At 34.6% G+C, this 7,042-nt stretch overlaps 1 long non-coding RNA gene across 1 annotated transcript; it reads left to right on the top strand.

Annotated features, from left to right (window-relative positions):
• The first annotated feature begins 2,876 nt into the window (after window positions 1-2,876).
• LOC149771993 (uncharacterized) lies at window positions 2,877-4,964 on the top strand. Its single transcript, XR_016418067.1, has 3 exons — window positions 2,877-3,270; window positions 4,115-4,311; window positions 4,813-4,964. It is a non-coding gene; the product is annotated as an uncharacterized LOC149771993 (long non-coding RNA).
• The last annotated feature ends 2,078 nt before the right edge of the window (window positions 4,965-7,042 follow it).

Genomic DNA, 7,042 nt, shown 5'->3' with positions numbered 1-7,042 from the left:
TGGTAATGTATACATTAAAACAATACAGCATTTTAATCCATGTTTCCAATTTTGCAAGAAGTTGTCCCGCACATACAAATCATCTGCTACCCAATATGTAAACTTGTCGCTAGAATATAAATTCTCAAAAAATTCCCCAACGTATAGTCTGTTTCTAAATTCTTTAGTAATTTTCCCCCATCAACAAGATGTAAACACATTGTATCCTATTTCATTGTTGTTTCTCTTCCACATAATAGCTTATTTTTTATAAAATGTTCAACATTGCTAATCTTTTTTCAAGATCACTTTAGTGTGCAAAAAATATATCTTGTTATTTATTGGCATTCTACGTTGAATTTTGTAAAACTAGCTATAAACCTGACCTAATTACTCAACTTAACTGCTGACAGAAACAGTCTACAGTAAATGTATTTCATTTCTATAGCTCGATGGATAAAAATTACATCGTTTCAAAGCTGTGCACAGAATAGGCCGACATATCACGAGTCAGGAAAACATGGGGGTGGTATCCCCTGTGTCCAGAATAAATATCATTTTGAATAGAATATTCTAGTGACAATTGCCCCTTTTCAAATGGTAAGCATTGCTTTATTTTATTTTCGTCAATCTGTCAAATTCGGTATGCATTTTGCTTTAATATTTGAGATGGAAACCTTAGGTGCATGGAAATGTCAGACAGCATTGTACATCATGGATGGTGTCCAACACACTTTTGTGATCAGAAAACAAAGCCCCATTGTTTTAGTTATGGCCACTGATTTTAAAAATATTCATCCAAGCTAAATATGATAATAATAATAATAATGAGGACTTTATATAGCGTCTAATCTTTAGAAGCTCTTAGTGCTTTGCAACATTAGACAACACAAAAACATACACAATGATATGATTACAAAAACAAACACCATGAAATTAGAAAACAAAAAACCTGCTGAGAATATTTAAGGTATTTAACTATTATTATGTCTTTAAGTTTGTTTTTGCAGTCGGAATAAGTAGTTTTGAGAGCACTCTTGAATGGGATCACTGCGTCTTTGTGTCTAAATTCAGTGGGCAATTCATTCCACGTTGCTGGGCCCTGTATGCAAAAGAATGCTGTCCATATGACTTTGTTTTCATAGTGAGAATAATGAGTATATCATTGTCGGAAGAGGAGTGTAAGTATCTTGCTGGTGTGTACACATAGGTGTCAGTGAAACGTAGCACAGAGAACACATTTTGTGTTTGATTCTGGATCGAATGGATAGCCAGTGTTGGGTACAGAGCAGCCGGGAGGTGTACTCTGATTGTGGTACTCTAAGTATGATCCAAGCAGCTATGTTTTGAACTTTTTGAAGTCTCAGCAGTAGATATTAAGATGAACCAGACAGAATTGAGTTACCGTAGTCCAGTCTTGAAAGTAGTAATGAACACACAAGTGTTTTAGTTGCATCAATTGAAAGATATCTGCGAATGGAGCTGATGCGTCTCAGCTCAAGATATGCAGCCTTGCATATGTTCATGACATGTTGGTGCAATGTGAGAGTACTGTCCAGAGTAACACCTAGGTTTTGTACTGATTGTGTGAATTTAATGTTGATGTTGCTGATATTTATTGTGTGAGGTAAAGGATGTGAATGAGAAAGTCTTTGTGTTGTGATCAGAATGGCCTCAGTTTTATCATCATTCATCTGCAGCTTGTTACAAGTCATCCATGATTTCACATCAGAAATGCACATCTCCACACCTTGAATGGTAGCATCAACTTCAGTTGGGTGGCTAGATTTGTATATTTGGGTGTCATCAGCGTACAATTGGTGAGACACTGGATGATGATCTATGACACTTGAGAGCAGCTGAGTGTATAGAATGTAGAGAACAGGTCCAAGAACAGACCCCTGTGGAACACCACAACATAGATCAACTGGGTTGGAGTGTAATCTATTTGCAGACACAATTTGTGTCCTGTGGCAAGGGCGATATACAGATTGTACATTGCTAAAAAGACTGTTTGAATTCAGACAAGATACAAGCTGGGATCGAACAACCTTTTCTAAGATTTTTTATATGAATTGGAGACTAGAAACCGGGCAGTAGTTCTTTAAATCGTTATGGTGTAGTGTTAGGTTCTTCAGCAGAGGTTTTACAATGGGAGTTTTGAAAAATGATGGGAATTATGCTGATGAGAGAGAGGTATTAATAACATAAGTTATTGAAGGCAATACTGGATCTAAGCACTCAAGCAGCAGTAATGTTGGAATTGGATCAAATTCACATGACGTTGGTGCACTCTAGGATGATTACTTAAGAATGCATTTATTGGTGTTGAGAGACTAAATACATGACGTGATACTTGTGTTTAGCATTAATTGGAAAGATGAAGATTAATAATCTTTTGACATACATATCTTAATTGTACCATTTAATTTACAAAATTCAATGTAATTTGCATTGGTAAAATGTGTAGCACAAGAAAAGTCATTATGAATCAGAGATAAATGATATCTTTGTTTTCTCTGGAGCTTGACTAATTTATTGCACATTTCTGTACACTACTTTGTTTTTAATCCAGTATTATTCACTGCATTTGGATGTATTTCATTTTGAAAATTCACCAGCTGGATTTAAAAGTGGTGAATATTGCTAGCGATGTTCTGCAAACCCTGTATGTCACAAGGAGTCAGTGTATTCAAGGACTCATATAGTGTTTACAAGTTCTTATTGATATTTCAGACGAAAATGAAGAACTGAAAAAATGATGAAAATCTAAAGTGGAAACCTTTCTGTTAAGCCATCTCATCCAGAACCTCCTGAAATGGAGAGTATTTTGCAGACTCTATGATTTCCTCTTATCCTGCTGGTATTTTCTATTTAGTTTATCTGGTCTCTTTTTATCAATTTCTTTTCTACCATGCCACAATTGGAAATTCCTTATCAAAAGTATGTATAAATTTCATCATTTTTCTGTCTGTTTAATAACATGTGTTTAAGAGTACTTGCTTACTCATGATGCTGTATATATGAGATTAGATGTTTTGTTAAAAAAGAATGCATTTTGTGATATATTGTATCACTGCCTTATATACAGTGGTCATTGCAACCAGTATGCATTTTGTTTACATGCCAAAAAATCCAGTCTGATTTCTTTGTTTCTTTTTTACTGCAATTAAGGACTAGTGATTATTTTTATACATTTAGCTGCATCGAGAAGGACAACACCATCACCAGCCCCATCCACTCTGGAGTGGAGAATATAAAGATTTCTCTCTACCAGTTCCTCTGCAAGTAGTAAGTATTGAGGATGGACAAAAATGTACATTATAGAATAATGAAACAAATACTACAGTTGGTTGACTATTATATAATCTCTTATTTCATTTACAGCTCTCTAAATACGAGTAAGTCAATTATACACTGTATTCATGAATTTAATTCTCATCTAAGGTAGTAGAACTGTTTTATTTTTGACAAAATGTTGCGTAATTTGTAGCAGTACACTAAAAACACATTTTGTAGCATTTAAAAATGCTTATGTTCAATGCACGTAAAACTCATTGGTTTGTTGTCACTTCAGTTGATAAAAGTCTTGTCATCTTGTAGACATTTTGAATGTTAGTGTGCAATGCTAAGGTCATATACATTAGTCAACATTAAATTTGTTTGGAAAATGGAAGATTATGACATGACAGCACAAGCTCTTGTAGCTTAGATACTGTTATTTCAGAACATTGTGAGATGTTAAATAATTAAATTATAGGTCATAAAACATACTGTTCACGACTTATTTGTGCAAATAAACAATAAATTGTTCATCATTCCATTGTTTTTTTTTCTTTTTATTTTCCGTTCTTATGTATATCATTGTCTTCTGTAAGTCAGGCGCCTAAACCATCTACATTGAATGCAGACTGTACAGACTGCAGCAGTGAAACAACATATCCAGGGAATAAAAAAATAAATGATTATAGGGAAAAGTTTTATTTATTTTCAAATAAACTGTAAAGAAACCATGTATTTCATTCCATAAATATGTTTCATTGTTAAAACCATGTTCACTGTACAGATCTGTATAATGAGTTTATAATAATGATCTTGATCTTTCAAAACTAATTTCATCACAAATCTCTTACAGATTTCCAGTTCAATGTACTTATGAAACTGGACACAAATATTGAGAATTTGTTGGAGCATCTGGCCCTCCTAGTTCATACACAAGGCCCAGCCACAGAATATAGAGAAGAAATTCTTGCAATGCCATGTGATTCAGTGGAGGAACTAGAGGGCCTTTGCCAGAGGTTGGAGGAGAATCCCAAACTCTCCAAGAAGATGGTAAATTGGGAGCTTATTTTCTATATAAAATAAACTGTTATAACCTTTATTTGATGTTGTGAACCTCAATATACATTATGCAAGTTCTGTGGCGCCTGTATAATTAGTTTTGGGGGTGGGTTGAACATGTAGTGGTCAGCTGTTTTGTCTTACGGATGTAGGCCAAAACATGTTTAGAGATGAACATGAAACAGGTATTTTACTACATATACACTATTACATATTATGTGGCTATTTTAATTCAATCCTTGAGTGAATGTCATTTATGAAGTTAATAGATTCACGGTGGTTAATTTGGTTTATGATTGCTGTTAGTACATTGTGTTGCATAGTTAATGTTATCAATTTTTTTTCAAGTTAGAGAAAATAAATTTGCTTGCAAAACCATGGCAAAAAATAACTATATACAAGCATATTTTGTCACATCGATCATGAAATACTACTACTAATAATAATTTCAAAATCAAAAAATAGTAATATTAGTATTATTATTATTTTCAGATATGCTGCTTGAGCTCCCTTGGCAGGTTTACAATTGGGAATAATGTCTGCAGGATGATGAAAAAGCTTGGAACAAAAAGACTGGCCAGAGTATAGTCCAAAGAGACGTAAAGGGAAAAAAGCATTTCAAAAGCTTTTGATATGTCAGGTTTTGATAAGTAAGTACGGCTTGATTTAAATTGTGTTTTTCATGTGACTTTCCAGAGATTTTTAAATGAATTGATAAAGTAACTTGAGACCATATTTCAAAGTACACGTTTGAAAAATATTCCATTGATTATTGCTGACATTTAGAAAAATGCAATGCATCCTTTGTTGTGAAACTTATTTTAAAACATTGTATTACTCTGGCAGAAGCCTGCTTGAAAAATAATGGCAAAGCAAAGACAAATGGAATGGAAGAGGCCATATCAGAGACCCTCAAATATGCACCCAACCAACGCAGAATGATAAAAAAACAAGGTAATCCGAATAACTCTTATTTCATCAATATTAGATTCAATTTCGTCTTTTAGAGCATAGTATTTGCAAAGCGGATGCATTTCTAAACTGATAACAAAATCAGCTTATCCTATTGCCAATGACTATCAGAGCTCTGATTGGACAAGTGCCTCCATTTGGAATTTTTATTCACATGAAATATTTGGACGAAATAAATTCATCTTTGCACAAATTGATTGCACCATCCACTTGCCAGAAATGAAAGTAAGTGCAAAGTTATCTTGTATCTTGGCTTAACGATATTAAGGGAAGCACAAGTGCAGTGAAGAAAATTTCATACATTTGTATAATACTGATTAACATGACTTCTGCATATGTAAGTAGTGCTGAGATGATATGACTTTATTTAAGCATTACAATTTTATTTTAATTTGCAGGTGCCTGAGCAGAAGAACTAATAGATAAACTTTACAGTAGAGTTGGAGACTGATTCTGATTCATAATCTTAATTAAATCTAGAAAATAAAAATTAAAGTGACATTAAAATATATGTTGTTTCCTTCTTTCATTTTTCTCTTAAAAACAAATGTCTGAACATTTAGTCTATAAATTCAGTGGATTCCTTATCAGCCCATCTACTTTTACCTTACACCATGCTACTTTAAAAAAAAAATGAATTATCCCTATTAGGGTAGGTCCCCCAACCCCCCACGCTACTTTGACAACTTACCTGCCACATTTAAATCTAATGGAAGGCGCTGCTGTAAATCCTGATAGTAAAATTACCCAACAAGAGGATTTCATACATTTGCAACTCCTAGATGGATGGTAATGTTTTCATTTTGGTAATGTAGATTTGGACATTCTTGCCACCCGTATGGAATATGTGTTTCAGAAACACAAGCAGCTTTCATCAGATTTGCATATAGGTTTTATATGTTGTGAGTATGTTGTAGGAAGTTTTTTTTAATAACATTATACAGCATTCCAGCAAGTTCACCAAATCACATTGCCACAACGTTATATGACGTTGCCACAATCTTATGGCAATGTTATTTCAACATGTAACTGTTAGTTCTGTTACACCTCTCCACCACGATGACACTGACAGCCTGGAAGAGGACCCCTCCCACAGACTATTATGAAAGCAAGTTCAATTACAAATTTTACTAAATCTCTCTAGGTCTTCATTGCTTTCATGGCCAAATACATGGAAATGGAGGAAAATGAGGGAAGATCATATGAAATGATGCCAGTGCAAATGGCAGAAAAGTGTCTGTATTGTTCACCAACTACACCTTGTTCTTACAAACTGTGGCTGTTACACATTTCCATGATGATGTCACTGACAGCCATCAATGAGGAATGCCCAAACAAGAATAATACAAATTGCTTCCATTGTAATTGTTACAATTCCATTCTGACCGCTCTGGTGTCCTAATGGTTAGAGCGTCCGCCTCAGAAGCGGGAGGTCATGGGTTCAAACCCCGGTCAAGTCATACCAAAGACTTACAGAAATGGTATTAACAGCTGCCTCGCTAGACGCTCAGCATTAAGAGGTTAGTGTTAGGACTGATCGGCCTGGTGTCAGGATAATGTGACTGGGTGCGACATCATACTACATGTCTGCAGCATGATGCCCCAGTGCTATACATCACTACAAACTGCCACACTGCAGACATCGTAGCAATATAACTGAAAAAATTATTCAAGCTACGTTAAAAATCAAATCACACACACACACACAATTCCATTCTACAATCCAGAACAGACACTAATTCCGTACTAC

Source organism: Sinohyriopsis cumingii, unplaced genomic scaffold (genome assembly GCF_028554795.1).
Source record: "Sinohyriopsis cumingii isolate HCF-2022 unplaced genomic scaffold, ASM2855479v2 utg001527l, whole genome shotgun sequence".
NCBI lineage: Eukaryota > Metazoa > Mollusca > Bivalvia > Unionida > Unionidae > Sinohyriopsis > Sinohyriopsis cumingii.
The sequence above is the reverse complement of the archived record's forward strand: the minus strand, read 5'-3'. Positions and strand labels throughout refer to the sequence as shown.